We start from the raw sequence: 19,730 nt of genomic DNA, 5'->3' as shown, positions 1-19,730 counted from the left end.
CGTGCGCGTACACAAAGCTTTCTTTCGTGCTGGTGGGCAGCGTTACTCTGCGTGCAGATATGTGTTCACATTTATCGGTTTCCTACGCATCTTGTTTTCCAGTTTGCTGCTATATACTTATGCTACGGAGAAAGGAGTTGCATGACTGTTCTCTATTTTCAACATCATCTGCAGGTATTTATGTAGGTTGTTGGGACGCTGGTGAAACTTTGGATAGTTCTGCTATCCAATGCTGCCAAGTGACGGACAAGCCTCAACTAACAACATAGATGCAGCAGTTGAGAAACTTCGTGGTGTTTGTTCGAAGGTTTCCATTAATACCGCACCTCGTAGAGACGCAAAGGGAAACCCATTGCCACTCTGCCTCTCTCCGTGCTGATTTCATCCCGCCAGCTAAAATACAGCTGTAGCAAATATTCTGCGGTATTCGCATCTGTAATCTGTCAATGGCCTCAGCTATAGGCACATTTTCAAACCGCAATCTTAGGTCAAAGATGACCATTATATCCATAGCTAATACTAGGAGTTCCCATTTGAGCTGCGTGAAACGATCTAAGCGCTTAAAATACGCCTGACCAGGTGATGTAACTTGTGGTGCACGTATTCTGCCAGATAGTACGTGGTCGAGTAAGTCGCATTGACGATGGGCCTTACGGGGCCGCCACCGTTGTGCACCTCTGGTATCCTATATGTTCTCGGCGGTAGTGAGACATCTGACACGACCCCTTTATTTGTGTGAGCATCGAATCTGAAACCTTAGTTACGGCCTAGTTTTCGCTGCCAGTGCTGTGAGCCGACTCTTCATTTGTTAATACGAGGGCAAGTCAATTATTATGCGCAATTTAGTTATATTTTTGTATATGTGGGTAGTACTGTCGTTTTACGTTGAAGACGCATGCTTTGTTTGTTTGTTGTTATATCTTTCCAATTTTCAAGCCGCTAGGTTAGTTTCGTTATCGGTCCCGTGCTGTTACTCACGGCTGCTCCGCTGTCTAATTGCACCAAAGAAGAGCAACGTTCAGTGATCCGTTTTTTTGTGGCCGGAAGGCATATCAGAGGCCGAAATTCATCGAAGACTTTCGGTACAGTACGGGAACAGTGTTTTGCCACAACGGAGTGTCTACGAATAGATTGAAAAATTCCGAAATGGGAGCACATGTGTTACGCACGATGAAGAAGCCGGACGACCAATTACCGCCACAAATGAAGAAACCATTGAGCGTTCACGTGAAATGATAGTCTTAGACAGACGATTTAACTATTGCCGGCCGGGTGGCCGAGCGGTTCTAGGCATTGCAGTCTGGAACCGCGCGACCGCTACGGTCGCAGGTTCGAATCCTGCCTCGGGCATGGATGTGTGTGATGTCCTTAGGTTAGTTAGGTTTAAGTAGTTCTAAGTTCTGGGGACTGATGACCTCTGGAGGTAAGTCCCATAGTGCTCAGAGCCATTTGAATTTGATTAACTATTGACGAAGTGGCACGTGGTCTGCAAATTAGTCACGGTTCTACCTACGAAATCATCCACAACAGAATTGGGTTTCATAAAGTTTGTTCAAGATGGGTCTCAAAACAACTCACACAGTTACGTAAACAAACGCGCTTGGAAATCTGCAGAAAACATTTGGATCGCTATGGTAACGAAGGGCACAACATCTTAGACTGGATCATTACTGGTGACGAAACATAGATCCATTGTAACGAGCTGGAGAGTAAACGGCAGAGTATGGAATGGAAACATCCAAATTCGCCGTGCAAGGAAAAGTTCAAGACCCAACCGCCCTCAACGGAAACTGATGTTTACGGTTTTTTGGGACGCACAAGGTGCAGTACTGGAACAGTATGGCGAAAGGGGCACAACAATAAACAGTGTACGTTACAGTGATATGCTTACCGCCAGGCTAAAGCCTGCAATTCGGAGCCAACGTCGAGGATTGCTGTCAGAAGGTGTTTTGTTGTTGCACGACAATGTCCGTCCGCATACTGATGCCTACACCGCTGAAACGCTCCAGAAATTTGAAGTACTGGATCGTCAATCGTGTAGTCCCGATGTTGCTCATTCTGTCACTTGTTTGGTCCACTCAAACAGGCATCAAGGGGCCGTCGATTTTCCTCGGACTAAGCAGTGAAGGAAGCGGTGCATTCCTGGCTCGCAGCTCAACCGAGAACCTTCTTTTATGAGGGCATCAGGATGCTTGTACAACGGTGGACCAAGTGCGCTGAAACGCAAAAAGACTATATGGAAAAATGATGTTCTTCTAAGTTTCCTATCTGATTACAATAACATATTATAACTACTTTCAGGACAATAATTGACTTACCCTCTTAAGTAGGGTCACACACCTACTCGCTTTTTTCAGCTTCATACAGTGTAGTGATGATTATTACCGTGGCATTTCATCAGTAAAGATCGTCCGAGGCAACCAGTTAATTCAGTCGCACTGAAGAGAATGGTCGAGAAGCTGGGTATAATAGTAGTTCAGGTTTCAAAATGACACGTCTAGGTTCCAAAATGATTTTATGCAAATCGACACTTGCAGCAGAAGCCTTCGCACTGAAACTACATTATTAATATTTTATGTAAACTATATGAAGCTTACGTTGCAAAATTTATTCACTAGCAGAGGCTTGAAGACAATTACTAAGCGACCAGTTAGAAGTAACGCAGACGCATTGTAATTTCTCCGACGAAGTTGATACACATTAAGACAAAAAAAGGTAAAAAAACGGCACACTACGGAAGATTTACTCGAATGGGGCGGAAATCGATATGTGATGTAAATGTGCAGACAACCAAGTGATTAAAATTTCAGAAAATTACGAGGGCAGTTCAATAAGTAATGTAACACATTTTTTTCTGAAACAGGGGTTGTTTTATTCAGCATTGAAATACACCAGGTTATTCCCCAATCTTTTAGCTACACAACACTATTTTTCATCGTAATCTTCATTCAATGCTACGGCCTTACGCCACCTTGAAATGAGGGCCTGTATGCCTGCACGGTACCATTCCACTGGTCGATGTCGGAGCCAACGTCGTACTGCATCAATAACTTCTTCATCATCCGCGTAGTGCCTCCCACGGATTGCGTCCTTCATTGGGCCAAACATATGGAAATCCGACGGTGCGAGATCGGGGCTGTAGGGTGCATGAGGAAGAACAGTCCACTGAAGTTTTGTGAGCTCCTCTCAGGTGCGAAGACTTGTGTGAGGTCTTGCGTTGTCATGAAGAAGGAGAAGTTCGTTCAGATTTTTTTGAACAATTGTGACAGCACTACCAACAGAGATGTCAAGTTGAGCACTGAGTTGTTTGATGGTGATCCGTCGATCATCTCGAACGAGTGTGTTCGCACGCTCCGCCATTGCAGGAGCCACAGCTGTGCAAGGCCGGCCAGCACGCGGGAGATCAGACGGTCTTGCTTGACCTTGCGCCGATGATGACACACGCTTTGCCCAACGACTCACCGTGCTTTTGTCCACTGCCAGATCACCGTAGACATTCTGCAAGCGCCTTTGAATATCTGAGATGCCCTGGTTTTCCGCCAAAAGAAACTCGATCACTGCCCGTTGTTTGCAACGCACATCCGTTACAGACGCCATTTTAACAGCTCCGTACAGCGCTGCCACCTGTCGGAAGTCAATGAAACTATACGAGATGAAGCGGGAATGTTTGAAAATATTCCACAAGAAATTTCAGGTTTTTTCAACCAAAATTGGCCGAGAAAAAAAATGTGTTGCATTACTTATTGAAGTGCCCTCGTAGTATGATTCGTTCAGGAGAAAGAGAGTGACAGATTGAGGAAGTTAATAATGCGTTGGTCCACCTCGGGTCCTTATGCAAGCTGTTATTCGGCTTGGCGTTGATTAAAGATTGTGGGATGTCCGGGAATATCATGCCAAACTCTAACTTCCGCCTTAGATCGTCAAAAATCTCGAGACGGCTACAAACGTGCTCAATTGAGGAGAGACCCGGTGACCTTGGTGCCCAAAGTAGGGTTTGGCGAGGACGAAGACAAGTAGCAGAAACTCTCGTCGAGTGCGGGCGTTATCTTGCTGAAATATGAGCCCAGGACAGCTTGCTATAAAGGGCAGCAAAACGGGGCGTATAATATCGTCGACTTATTGCTGTGATGTAAGTGTGTAGCGGATGAAAACGAAAGGGGTCCTGCTATGAAAAGAAATGGTACCCCAGGCCATCCCAACTAGGTTGTCGGAGCGTATGACAGTCAGGTTGGTATCCTACCCCTATCCCGGGTGCATCCAGAGACATCTTCGGCCAAGAATTTCATTACTTGCAGTAGACTTCTCTCTAGTGATGAGTCGCGCTTCGAACTGAACTCTGATGACCAGCGAAGAGATGTCTGGAGACGCTCCAGACAGCGATGGGACAGCAGCCTAACTGGCGCTGACTGTTAACAAAAGAAATGCAGGTGGCAGCGCGGTAGTCTTCCTTCCTGTTCAAAAGTGTAAGTTTCGGCCCGTTCTCGTAATTGTGTAAAACACCAGATCTTCAACGTACCCTGGTACAAGGCTCCCTGTAACAGTCACTTCCGCAAAACAGAACAGTCAGTAACTGTTTCTGCGAAGAACGGCGCAAAACATGTGAAGCTTTGCAGTCTCTCTGGCTACAGCGTTTCCCCTATTCGTTAGTTGTCGTAGTTGACTTCACAACTTAAATGGAGCGTAGCCTTGCCACTGATTAATACCCGTAAAAGGAAATTGTTGTCTTCGATCTCCACGTCCAGAATAAATACACAAAGCTCTATACTTTGTTGTTTGTCAGCATTATAAGGGGCTTGAGGCAAATGAAAAAAAAAAAAAATGGTTCAAATGGCTATGAGCACTATGGGACTTAACATCAGTGGTCTTCAGTCCCCTAGAACTTAGAACTAATTGAACCTAACTAACCTAAGGACATCACACACATCCATGCCCGAGGCAGGATTGGAACCTGCGACCGTAGCGGTCACGCGGTTCCACACTGTAGCGCCTAGAACCGCTCGGCCACACCGGCCGGCTGAGGCAAATGAATCCCATATGGTTTGAAACACATTCGTCGTCGTAAAAAAAAGACCAGACAGGAACATTGAAAGTCGTATGCTGTTACGCACATTTCGTGGCGCGCATTCGTGCTCGTACGTATGGGCAGTTGTCTGTCTCAAATGACCTGTAGTCATCGGTCTGCTGGTGTGGTATTTATCGCTGGGTATGTACTTTGAGCTAGGTCTCATAAGTCCTCTGAGTATTGATGGGAGTCAGTCAGTAGCAAAGCTTAGCGACTGAATCAGTTCGCAGTGTTGTGTGTTCGACAGACAAAGGGTCAATTTCGACTGCACACTTCCTTCCCCTGTTTGCTGCTGTTAGTTCAAATGGTTCAAATGGCTCTAAGCACTATGGGACTCAACTTCTCAGGTCATCAGTCCCCTAGAACGTAGAACTACTTAAACCTAACTAACCTAAGGAAATCACACACATCCATGCCCGAGGCAGGATTGGAACCTGCGACCGTAGCGGTCACGCGGTTCCACACTGTAGCGCCTAGAACCGCTCGGCCACACCGGCCGGCTGAGGCAAATGAATCCCATATGGTTTGAAACACATTCGTCGTCGTAAAAAAAGACCAGACAGGAACATTGAAAGTCGTATGCTGTTACGCACATTTCGTGGCGCGCATTCGTGCTCGTACGTATGGGCAGTTGTCTGTCTCAAATGACCTGTAGTCATCGGTCTGCTGGTGTGGTATTTATCGCTGGGTATGTACTTTGAGCTAGGTCTCATAAGTCCTCTGAGTATTGATGGGAGTCAGTCAGTAGCAAAGCTTAGCGACTGAATCAGTTCGCAGTGTTGTGTGTTCGACAGACAAAGGGTCAATTTCGACTGCACACTTCCTTCCCCTGTTTGCTGCTGTTAGTTCAAATGGTTCAAATGGCTCTGAGCACTATGGGACTCAACTTCTCAGGTCATCAGTCCCCTAGAACGTAGAACTACTTAAACCTAACTAACCTAAGGAAATCACACACATCCATGCCCGAGGCAGGATTGGAACCTGCGACCGTAGCGGTCACGCGGTTCCACACTGTAGCGCCTAGAACCGCTCGGCCACACCGGCCGGCTGAGGCAAATGAATCCCATATGGTTTGAAACACATTCGTCGTCGTAAAAAAAGACCAGACAGGAACATTGAAAGTCGTATGCTGTTACGCACATTTCGTGGCGCGCATTCGTGCTCGTACGTATGGGCAGTTGTCTGTCTCAAATGACCTGTAGTCATCGGTCTGCTGGTGTGGTATTTATCGCTGGGTATGTACTTTGAGCTAGGTCTCATAAGTCCTCTGAGTATTGATGGGAGTCAGTCAGTAGCAAAGCTTAGCGACTGAATCAGTTCGCAGTGTTGTGTGTTCGACAGACAAAGGGTCAATTTCGACTGCACACTTCCTTCCCCTGTTTGCTGCTGTTAGTTCAAATGGTTCAAATGGCTCTGAGCACTATGGGACTCAACTTCTCAGGTCATCAGTCCCCTAGAACGTAGAACTACTTAAACCTAACTAACCTAAGGAAATCACACACATCCATGCCCGAGGCAGGATTGGAACCTGCGACCGTAGCGGTCACGCGGTTCCACACTGTAGCGCCTAGAACCGCTCGGCCACACCGGCCGGCTGAGGCAAATGAATCCCATATGGTTTGAAACACATTCGTCGTCGTAAAAAAAGACCAGACAGGAACATTGAAAGTCGTATGCTGTTACGCACATTTCGTGGCGCGCATTCGTGCTCGTACGTATGGGCAGTTGTCTGTCTCAAATGACCTGTAGTCATCGGTCTGCTGGTGTGGTATTTATCGCTGGGTATGTACTTTGAGCTAGGTCTCATAAGTCCTCTGAGTATTGATGGGAGTCAGTCAGTAGCAAAGCTTAGCGACTGAATCAGTTCGCAGTGTTGTGTGTTCGACAGACAAAGGGTCAATTTCGACTGCACACTTCCTTCCCCTGTTTGCTGCTGTTAGTTCAAATGGTTCAAATGGCTCTGAGCACTATGGGACTCAACTTCTCAGGTCATCAGTCCCCTAGAACGTAGAACTACTTAAACCTAACTAACCTAAGGAAATCACACACATCCATGCCCGAGGCAGGATTGGAACCTGCGACCGTAGCGGTCACGCGGTTCCACACTGTAGCGCCTAGAACCGCTCGGCCACACCGGCCGGCTGAGGCAAATGAATCCCATATGGTTTGAAACACATTCGTCGTCGTAAAAAAAGACCAGACAGGAACATTGAAAGTCGTATGCTGTTACGCACATTTCGTGGCGCGCATTCGTGCTCGTACGTATGGGCAGTTGTCTGTCTCAAATGACCTGTAGTCATCGGTCTGCTGGTGTGGTATTTATCGCTGGGTATGTACTTTGAGCTAGGTTCAAATGGCTCTGAGCACTATGGGACTCAACTGCTGAGGTCATTAGTCCCCTAGAACTTAGAACTAGTTAAACCTAACTAACCTAAGGACATCACAAACATCCATGCCCGAGGCAGGAGTCGAACCTGCGACCGTAGCGGTCACGCGGTTCCAGACTGTAGTGCCTAGAACCGCTCGGCCACACCGGCCGGCTGCTGATGTTAGTACATGACGATCTGTTTAGTGCAAATGCTTTGTCTTGTGTCAATGAAATGGTCAAGCTGAAGAGACTTCGCTCTTGATTGTGGTAAGACTGTTGTTGGCTCGTATGTTTGCGTTGCCATTTACTTAGTTGTACATTATGTGGTTTTCCAAATTATAGAACGCTGGATTTCTTTACATGGAATGCTTTCCAGTCATGTTTAAAGTGGACAGTGTTAGGTCTTTGTTGGAGTTGACCTCTTTCTTAGAACACATGGGAATCAACACTTAAGTTTCATTCTGTCATCCGACCTTGCAACTTATTCATGTCGTTTCTTTTCCATACACGAAATAATATATCGGACGTTAACTTTAATATGTGGCGATTTTGTTTTGTCTCTTTTGAATGGATGGTCATGTAAAAGGCACGTGGCTAGTTGAATGTGATTTGTACGTGAAACGAGAGAACTTATTTTTCATCCCCTTTGGTCGTTGTGCAAGTTAATATTTCACGACTTGCATATCTGCATTTGTGTTCAGTTAAGAACTGCGTTCTCAAATGTACCACATTCGTTTTAGTGGCACTGAAATCCGAGATAACATATGCTGCCTGCAGCAGTGATGAGACTTTTATTTTCAATAAAATTCTTAACTACTGATGTAGGTAGGTTCATGACGTTGTTAACGTTAAGATATGTGTCTGTAGAGACGGAGTCTTCTATATAAAATTCTACTATCACGCTAGTTCTGAACTTTTCAACTTATTAAGATCTGTACGATACAGAGTGGAAAATGATTTGTATCACACGAATTACGTCTACAATAATTAATTCAGTTTTATAATGAGCAACTGCATGAGATTTGTAGTAAGGACTATGGTTTCAGTCTATTCTAGGTTCAACTTTTGTGAAACCTCGCTTTAATTATTCCGTTGCGATATCTGAAAATTCTTTCCTCAACGAAACTTAAAAGCAGAGACAGGCACATTGTGTTAATTCACACGAGGGTCACATTTTATGAAAATGGGTAACATTTCAGGGTTATAAAAACAGGTGCCATAAATTCTTGTGGAATCACAGTTTAAAGCTGTGGGGAGCCTTTTAACACGAGGAATAGCTGAAGGCGCTCTCCATCTTGATGGAGCACGTTGTTAGTGATCTGTGGCTTTCCCCTCACATGATTAAACAATGTCTTGAAATTTCTGATACCATGAAATGCAGATAGTCAGATGGAGAACGAAAAACAACTCTTATTACTACGTCACCACATTATAGACTAGACGGACATTGGTGATAGAGGAGCGCAAGAGAAATGTAGAGAAAGTGAGTGAGAGAAAGAGAGAAACAGAGAGAGAAGGAAACCGAGACAGTTGCACCAGGACGATCCCTACAGACAAATTTAAATGGTTCCATGGAAACATTTTAGTTTCTGTGCGTTCAAAATCACTCCCACTTACTTTCTTATTCATGTAGAAGATACAATGTTGTGAAATTTGTTGAATCTTCTCGTGTACTTGCTTAAAGATAAGTTATTCCCAAGCGAGGCGTCGTATGCATGGAATCTCTACGGTAAGACATTATGGTAAACGACGAATTCTGTGGAACAGTCCAGTGACACTGCATTGCGAAACTACTGGTTTTTACACGGGTACCTTTTTCTCACCTGGGTAACAGTATGCCGTCTCTTTCTCCGTCACATAGTCAGACTTCGTCTAACTGTCTGTAATTCCTTTTTTTCTCCTTAACATTAAACTCCTTAACATTAAACTTAAACATAAAATCGAAGGTATCTGCAAACACACGAAATTAAAAATATTTCATGCTTTTGTTCGGGCACCAATATAAAATGACCTTTTTTTGTAATATGAATATTTATATATGTATTTGGAGAGAGCGAGAGAGAGAGAGAGATAGAGATTTTTTATTGAGATTTTTACTTTAAATCGTAACTGGTACCAGAATTTTGGTTGGTGCCTCCTTGAATGATCAGCTTCTGCACCAGTTGATGACGTATTACAATTTGGAGGAAGTTATTGTTGTTTAAGGTTTAAAGTGCGACTCCGTTAGTTACCTGGCCGTATTGCGGATAGCTTTGAGCCCTAGTTTTCGTAGCTTTTCATACCTAAGGGACCACTGCTGTAAGGAAATAAGATCAAACAGCAATCCGCTTTGCGTGAGAAGATTGCTTAAGACACAAACTTCCTTCAAACTACACATCCTGCTACATCAAAATTGGTCAGTGGAGTTCAGCACCATACTATTGTACAAGAAAATAATCCAATCACTGAAATTAAGAAATTATGTCAGGTTGTTACATATTGAATGAAAACTATATAGAATGCATTTCTTTTCCTGTATTTTAGTGAACTTTGTACACTAACAATTCTGTCGATTGCTAGACGGCGACGACGATGAAGTTCACCTCCTTTTCCAAAAACAAGATATTTCTATTCTTCACTTCCATAACATTTGTATACATAAATGTTTGCCAACTCTTACACATACTTTACTCGATTTTATCACTAAAATATCAATTTTCATTAAGTGTAACAATACGTTCCGAGCGACGGCCTAGCAACACGTCCACCTTCAACAAGATACAGATTAACAGTTCTCCTTTTTTTTTAATAAATCAATTGTCTTTTTTTTATAGTCCATACTCAAAGATTCAATTCTTTACAGACGAATGGAAAAACTAGTAGAAGGAGACCTCGGGAAAGATCAGTTTGGATTCCGTAGAAATATTGGAACATGTGAGGCAATACTGACCCTACGACTTATCTTAGAAGCTAGATTAAGGAGAGGCAAACCTACATTCCTAGCATTTGTAGACTTAGAGAAAGCTTTTGACAATGTTGACTGGAATACTCTCTTTCAAATTCTAAAGGTGGCAGGGGTAAAATACAGGGAGCGAAAAGCTAATTACAATTTGTACAGAAACCAGATGGCAGTTATAAGAGTCGAGGGACATGAAAGGGAAGCAGTGGTTGGGAAGGGAGTGAGACAGGGTTGTAGCCTCTCCCCGATGTTGCTCAATCTGTATATTGAGCAAGCAGTAAAGGAAACAAAAGAAAAATTCGGAGTAGGTGTTAAAATCCATGGAGAAGAAATAAAAACTTTAAGGTTCGCCGATGACATTGTAATTCTGTCAGAGACAGCAACGGACTTGGAAGACCAGTTGAACGGAATGGACAGTGTCTTGAAAGGAGGATATAAGATGAACATCAATAAAAGCAAAACAAGGATAATGGAATGTAGTCGAATTAAGTCGGATGCTATTCGCGTCTTACTCACCTTCCTTTCTCTAAAGACAGCTAATTGGAAGTAACACTATATGAGCAGCTACCTCGTCTCTTGCCTTGTACATATCACTGCTTTACTCTTCTTCACAATCTTCATTGTATTTGACGACCTTTCTGCAAGACCTATGTAAAAGGAGGGGTAGCAGAAGTAATATACAAACTGCCGTATAATATTATCGACACTCATTTGTTGTAGAATCTTAGAACATATTCTGAGCTCAAACATAATGAGGTATCGCGAACAGAACAATCTCTTCCATGTCAACCTGCACTGGTTTCTTAAACGGTGATTACGTGAAACCACTCTCTCAGTTACCTCGTATAAGATCCTGAAAACCGTGTATCAAGGCAGTCAGGCGGATACAGTATATGTCGATTTCTCTAAAAGTATTTGACTCAGTATCGTACCTACGTTTATTATCAAAAGTATAATCGTATGGGGTATCAGACGAGATATGTGAGTGGATTGAGAGATTTCTTGGTAGTGAGGACACAACATGTTGTCTTAGATGGAGAGTCATCAGTAAACATAGAAGTAATTTCAAGCGTGCCGCGGGGAAGCGTGTTGAGTCTCTTGTTGTTCATGTTGTATGTTAATGATCTTGTTGACAACATAAAGAACTTTTTGTTTATTTATTTACAACGTGCTCCAGTGTGTTTGAATTGTAGTGCAATGTTTGTGTTGTGCAATGATGATGATGAGAGAACGGAGAGGAGAAAAACAAGGTGCCGGCACATAGCCTATTCTTCAGGCGTAGCATCAACAGGGCTGCCAAGCTTATCGTAGCCATCTGACGCATTGATCATCATCAACAGTATTATATGTTCTCACTGTATGAGACATGAGACATTGCAGAGACGTTTGCTATTTCAACCAGGACTTCGGCGCGAAGTTTGGTGATCAGGACCTTTGCACCACCACCTATCTTCCCCTCGCCCACCAAATACTGGCAGTGAAAATTGTTTCCACCACCAGGATTCGAACCGGAATACCGCTAGGTAGAGCGCTACAGCTCTGCGTGCGTTAGCGAACTCGGCCATGTAGGAGGGTAAAGTTAGTAATAATGACCTTTCCCAGATGATGCACGTATCTACAAGGAAGTACAGTGTGAACGAAACTGTGCAAATATTCAGTCAGACCTTCATAAGATTTCGAAGTGTTGTAGTGATTGGCAGATTTCTTTAAATGATAAAAAATGTACAATTTTGGACCTCATAAAATGATGAGACATATTTTCCTATAAATTTAATATTAGTGAGTCGCAGATGGAATCCGTGAACTCATAGAAATACTTAGATGTAACACTTAGTACGGACATGAACTGGAAAGGGCACATAGACTCAATAGTGGGTGAAGCAGGTAGCCGATTTATTGGTAGAATACTAGGGAAATGCAGTCAGTCTACAGAGAAGATTCCGGACTATCCCAGAACGTTGCTCATGTGTGTTGGAACGGACTAGCAGGAATATTAAACGCATACAAAGAAGCGGAGCACGAATGTTGACAGGTTTGTTTAACCCGCACTTGAGTGTAACTGAGGCATTGGATGAAATGAACTGGCAGACTTTTGAAAATAGACGAATACTATACTGATAACGTGTATTGACAAACTTTCTGGGACCGGCTTCAACTAATGACTCTATAAATATACCACAAATCTCTAAGTATCCCTCACATAGGGATGACGAGGGTAAGATTTCATTAATTGCAGCTCGCACAGAGACATTTCAACACTAATTTTTTCCCACGCTCGGTACTTGAATGGAACGGGAAAGAAGCTCAAAATTCGTGGTAGAGTTCCATTACTTCATGCGTAAATACGTCCACGGTAGATGACCTCACACAACTTTGAAATATACAAAGTTCTTGATCGCACAATTATTTATTAAGAGTTACACGTTTCAAAATTTAATCATCAGACTGAAGCTGTTGAATAAAACGCACAAATAAATTAACGATAGCAAGTATTTACATAGTAATATAAGTACGAATCTTAGTAACACGGAATTTTCACTGAATATTGTGATTACATTTAAATCAAACTTCAGTAGAAAAATTCATGAAAGTGAACACATAGACTGACTATAATACAGATCTCATCTCATATAGACATGTTTAACAGTTCCGTTGTCCATTAGAAGTGAACCAGTGCCAAACTGACAGTGACGATTAAGCTATCAAAGAGGTAAAGAAGGCCGGTAGGTGAGGCAAGCATTGATCATAGAAATGATGTCAAAGAGTAATGTCACACAGGAAATGCAGATAATATGCCTTCTGAACCATACATAATTTTCTCCGTTTAACATCCGTTGATAATTTGCACTGTAGTTTAGATCCTGTGTTACAGAAACTATAATTAACACGTAATCGATGTGCTACTCTATTTATTTCTTACTGTATATAATTGATTGTAATTATAATGAAAATATTGTAAATTGCTGACTAATAACCAAGGGAACTTTACTGAAATGTATCGATAGCAACGATGAAATGATAGTAGCTGTGCCGTTGTTTATCTTTGCGTATGGGGAGTCTCTGTCCCGTTGCGAACAGAGAGGAGGCAGAGTAGCTCTAGTCGTGAAAGAGTGCGGAAGTGTCCGTTGGGCGCGCCTAATTCGTTAACCGGAGAGTATTGAGAGCGCGGTGTGAGTGGACTGGCGGAGAAAGCTGCAATTCTAACTGTAGCCTGTCCCATAATTATCCACGGTTCTGGAGACGAATCGGGGTTCTTCTCGTCGAGCAGCAGCAGCAACAACAATGGCAGCTCAGCATTGTCGTCGGCTACATTCTTCGTCGTCCGAACTACTACAACACAGTAAGACTGTTAAGTGAAAAATTATAAACTTACGTTGACATTGCCAAGCAACATTTCTTTCACTACGTACGAATAACTTGAATAATAACTTTCAATCGTTAAAACTAGTGGAGCACCTGTATTTTCATTGTCCTCAGACATTATTACCATGCAGGATCCCTTTCCTTTCAAAGTAATCATCGAGTGTCGTAAGAATACGAAAATTGTTTAAATATTTACTGCCAGTTTTTTGTGTTTGCTAATGACCAGTTTCAGTCAAAATTTTCTTCCTCAGTAACTGTTCATTCTTGTATTGCATGACAGAGGCTACTTAAAGTAAAGTAAAATTTCACTGGCAAAACAAACAACTAAAGATGCAGTACAAATTAAGAGTGAGCAATTTCATCTATTCTGTATTTAGCCTAACGAGTGATTCATTGCTATTATGTTAAAAGTAAAACCAATTCCTCATTTGCTTAAAGTAAATTCAGTTCAGTTTTTCAAAAATTAGAAGTAAATTGCTTGTCTTTTTCTAAATTTTGCATTACGTTACACTGGGGTTACTGAATGTAATTTCTTTTACATAACACAATTTAAGATAAGCCAGTCATTCACTCAACCAGTAACTCCATTTAATTTTATTTTCAGAATTTAGTATTTCAGAATAAGTAACTGCAAACTCATTGCTTTCTGATTCATTTATTTTCACGTGAACTGTTGTGCTGTGGAAAAACGTGACAACCTTCTGTTGCCACGGCGGTGATTATTTGCTTAAATTTACTTGCCATTACCTTTCTCAAGATGGAGGAGATTCATTGCCCTAGCGGGCTGGCGACCTTTTAATTATCCCCTTTTTAGTTAATCAGTGTTTGTGTTATCAGCGATTTTTGTAGTAAATATTGCGTTGAACCCTTTCTTCCCATGTGCGGTTCGTGAACGATTGCACTATACTCGACCCATTTCAAAATTTTCATCAATATTTAGCTTAAGTTTAGAATAGATTCTTCCATCAGAAGAGTCGGTTGTACACTTTCCTCCAACTGAGCGCCGTTATTTTCCTTCTGTAGAAATAGCCTTACTCACTCTAAAATTTCATTAGGCACATGCGATCGCGATCAGTTATATCGCAATCCAGAAGGCGGATTATGAAGGAAGAGGTTACAGTAAGATACATCTACGTCTTGCGATACTCTACATGTCCTAACATCGAGACAACTTGACAAAGATACTTTTGTGTTACTGTTATGGACAAAAATTCATATGCAGGCAGTAGGAAAAAATAACACAGCATAAAATTTGCGTCGTTAGACAGCATAATGAACAACCTAACAGTGATAGTCGTTAGTAATCAAAACTGAAGACATGTTTCTAACTATTAGTTGGTGTAGTACAATGTAAACGTAAAACCTACATACACTGAAGAGCCAAAGAAACTCTTACACCTGCCTAATATCGGGTAGTGCCCCCGCGAACACGCGGAAGTGCCGCAACACGACGTAGCATGCACTCGGTTAATGTCTGCAGTAGTGCTGCAGGGAACTGACACCACGAATCCTGAAGGGCTATACATAAATCCGTAAGAGTACCGGAGTGTGGAGGTTTCTTCTGAACAGCTCGTTTCAAGGCGTCCCAGATAGTCTCTATAATATTGATGTCTGGGGAGTTTGGTAGCCAGCGGAAGTGTTTGAACTCAGAGAGTGCTTCTGGGGCCACTCTGTAGCAATTCTGGACTTGTGGAGTGTCGCATTGTCCTGCTGGAATTGTCCACGTCCGTCAGAATGCACAATGGACACGAACGGATGCAGGTGATCCGACAGGATGCTTACGTGCGTGTCACCTGTCAAAGTCGTATCTAGACTATCAGGGGTCTCATATGATTCCAACTGCACACGCCCCACACTATTACGGAGCCTGCACCAGCTTGAACAGTCCCCTGCTGTCATACAGGGTCCCTGGATCCATGAGGTTGTATCCATACCCGTACAAGAACATCCGCTCGATGCAATTTGAAACGGGACTCGTCCGAACAGGGCCTCCAGTCATCTACAGTCCAATGTCGGTGTTGACGGGCCCAGGCGTGGCGTACAGCTTTGTGTCGTGCAGTCATCAAGGGTACACGAGTGGGCCTTCAGTTTTGAAAGCCTATATCGATGATGTTTCGTTAGATGGTTGGAACGATGACACTTGCTGGTGGTCCAGCGTTGAAATCTACAGCAATTTGCGGAAGGGTGGCACTTCTGTCACGTTGAACGATTCTCTTCAGTCGTCGTTGGTCCTGTCCATGCAGGATCTTTTCCCGGCCGCAGCATGTCGGATATCTGATGTTTTACCGGATTAGTGATATTTACAGTACACTCGTGAAATGGTCGTACGGAAAATCCCCACTTTATCTCTACCTCGGAGATTCTATGTACCGTCGCTCGTGTGCCGACTATGATACAACGTTAAAACTCACTTAAATGTTGATAACCACCCATTGTAGCAGCAGTAACCGATATAACAACTGCACCAGACACTTGTTGTCGTATTTAGGCGTTGCCGACCGCAGCGCCGTATTCTGCCTGTTAACATATATCAGTACTAGAGTAGGCATCCCAATACCAGTTTCTCTGTCGTTTCAGAATTGATCACAAATAAAATTTAAGCTGTGAAGGATTTAATTTACAATCAGCACAAAAAAGAATGTTACGCAAGTATCAGCAAAAAATGGTTCAGATGGCTCTGAGTACTATGGGACTTAACATCTGAGGTCATCCGTCCCCTAGAACTTAGAACTACTTAAACCTAACTAACCTAAGGACTCCACACACATCCATGCCCAAGGCAGGATTCTAACCTGCGAACGTAGCGGTCGTCGGTTCCAAACTGAAGCGCCTAGAACCGCTCGGCCACAAGGGCCGGCAAATATCAGCAAAAGCAATCATATTACAACAATACAACATACAGTGAATGTCCTACAACAGAGTTATATACGTGAGCCTAAATTAGTGGCAACCACTTAAAATAAGAATTACAGTTAAAAGTATAAAAAAAGCAATGGTGTAGTATTAATCGTAATAAGAGTCAAGCTGTTATCAGTTAACAAGTATCACAAGCTGAAATGTTACTAGAGTATAACCAACTGTAGTCATATTACAAGAGTCGAAAATATAATGGGTGACATACAACAGAAAACATTTAGATAAGCCTAGAAGACTGGTAACAGTTTGAATTAAAATAGAAGCTAATATTACAATTTTCTTTTCTGTATTTTCTTTCCTTATTTTATATAAAAAAGAGTAATGGTGTAATATCAGACTGTATAGCAGCCTAGCTTGAAGTAGGAGCTTGTGGTTGAAGATGCCGTATTGGGATCATTAGTTTAAAAAATTGACACCTGGGCAATCGTAATGCTGAAACAGTGGTCATAGTATTTCCGAATTAATCGATTCCGATTGGACATGTACTTACACGGAATGTAATCCGAATCCATTAATTGGGAAATAGGATGACCACTATTTCAGGATTAAAATTTCCTAGGCGTCGGTTTTTGGCAGCTAATGATCCTGATACTGTATCCTCAACCACAGTAAGCTAAGACGGTCTTTTGTTCTCGAGCATCTACTTCAAGATAGGCTGTTGTACAGTCTGATATTACATCATTACGCTTTTTAATAGGAAATAAGAAATTAGATAAAAAATAAAATTCTAATATTAGCTTCCATTATATTTCAAATAGTTGCCACTCATCTAGGCTTATCTAAATGGATGTCATTCATTATAAGTTCGACTACTGAAGTATGGCTACAGTTGGTCATTATTTCAGTCTGATGGTTGTAAACTCTTAATAGCTCGACTGTTATTACGATCCAACACTGTACGATTAGGTCTTTTAAAAATTAAAAAATCCTATTCAATGCAATAATGGTTTCCTTTTTATGTCACGTTGTTGCCACTATTCGAGACTCACCTAAATGTTTCTGTTGCCTGTCATTTAATAGATGTTTGATTACTGTAATACGACTGCATCTGGTAACACTCATGTAACACTTTATTTTGTGATAGTTGTAAACTTATTCTTTCACAACTTTATTTCTGATCTATATCAGTTATAAGTTTACATTTTACTACACCAATTAACGGTTTCAAACATCTCTCTGTTTTGATTATTGCGTTGTTCACGATCCTGCTCTCACGACTTACATTTCACATTATGTAAATTTTACCTATGGTTAATCCGAGTTTATCCTCCCTAAAAGCAGCATAAATGTTCAAAAAAATGGCTCTGAGCACTATGGGACTCAACATCTTAGGTCATAAGTCCCCTAGAACTTAGAACTACTTAAACCTAACTAACCTAAGGACATCACACACACCCATGCCCGAGGTAGGATTCGAACCTGCGACCGTAGCAGTCCCGCGATTCCGGACTGCAGCGCCAGAACCGCTAGACCACCGCGGCCGGCTAAATGTTCTTTGTCAAGTTGTCCAGATGTGCTGACATGTGGTTCATTGCTGTGTATGGTTTCTTTACAAAGCCATCTGTGACTTCATTTCTATGATTAATGCAAGCACCCTTCATTTACTTCTTACGTAGCTTAATCAACACAGTTAGTTTGTCACTGGTCCTCTTAGAATGCGTAACGGAGCTGTCAAGTATGCCTTTATGAGTTAAGATCCATATTACATTCCGTCTATGTGCTCACTTTCGTGAGCTTTTTACTTAAGTGTGATTTAAATGTAAGTACGATACGAATTGAAAATACTATATATGTTTTACTAAGATACACTGTAATGCTCTTATGTACATATTTGCTATAGTTAACTTTCTTGTACATTTTATTCCACAGTTTTAGTCTGATGATGAAATTCTGAAACGAATGACGCTTAATAAAGAATAGTGCGATCAGGACATTTCTGTACTTCAAATTTGTGACAGCTGTTACAGTGGAACATACCCTCGGCCACGCACTTCGCAGTGGTTCACAGAGAATAGATGTAGATGTAGATCTGCTAATAGCAGTAGATGCAGTCAAGGTTGTTCTTTTTAATTAATTAACTCCACCTGTGTGTGTCTCACCGCCCTGTCACACTACGTGAACGGGTACTTTGATCTTCGTCGACTGCATTATAAGAAACACTGTCGCAGTCTTCTTCACGTTTATCTTTATATTGGACGACCTACCAAAAACCGTAGCAGAACTGAAGTTTACTGTTGATTAACAGAGCCTCGTCCCTTTGGAGTTACATAGTGAATTGCGTTCCCTGTGAGCACCTCCCGGATGGTGAGTGTAGCGACCGCTGACGTCATCGCCGCCCATCCCCCGCCCTTCCCACCACCAGCCCAGACTTCCCCTGGATTGATGGCGCGTCGCGCTGAGAAATGTTGGCCACCCCGGGGGCGGGAGCCGGCGACTGATGTGGCGAGACGGTGACAGCGGGGGGCGGGGGGCGGTTTCTTCCATCAATTGTCCCGCCGGCAGCCGCCGAGCGCCCGCTATTTATTCCGGAGGTCCGCCCGGCGCCCGCGTGCCAGAGGACGCGACATGCCGACACCTGCCGCCGACCTCTCAGGGGAGAAGACAGAGGGGTAGAGAGAGAGAGAGAGAGAGAGAGAGAGAGAGAGAGAGAGAGACGCTGCAATTAATACGGCCCGGCCGCTCCGATTGCTTCGGCGCGCTCCTTCGCTCTAGCCGCGCTTTTGTCCTCCACACCTGCGACGCCATTCAACGCCGACATCAAAGTAGCCTTCCTTACCTCCCCTAAACGCCCGGGAGCTAAAATAGGGGAGTGCGTATTCAGGGATCACGGAGCGAGTGCCCGCTAACGCGAAGCGCAGCTACTCGAGACAATCAAACGCGAATGGTTGAATAAACCACTAGAGGCTCCGCTTATTTTTCCTCATACAGGGCAATTCTAAATGAATACAGCCATGAAGAACTGCTATCACTAAGTAATCGTTAAATTCCCCAATTGATCACGGCGTCAGAAAAAAAAAAAATGTGACAGGAGAAAAACCCCGTTACCACCGGAAATAGTTTCTGCCGTCAGGTGATTTGCTCGC

The sequence above is a fragment of the Schistocerca cancellata genome, chromosome 9 (genome assembly GCF_023864275.1).
Source record: "Schistocerca cancellata isolate TAMUIC-IGC-003103 chromosome 9, iqSchCanc2.1, whole genome shotgun sequence".
Classification (NCBI taxonomy): Eukaryota; Metazoa; Arthropoda; class Insecta; order Orthoptera; family Acrididae; genus Schistocerca; species Schistocerca cancellata.
This window is presented reverse-complemented; position numbering follows the sequence as displayed.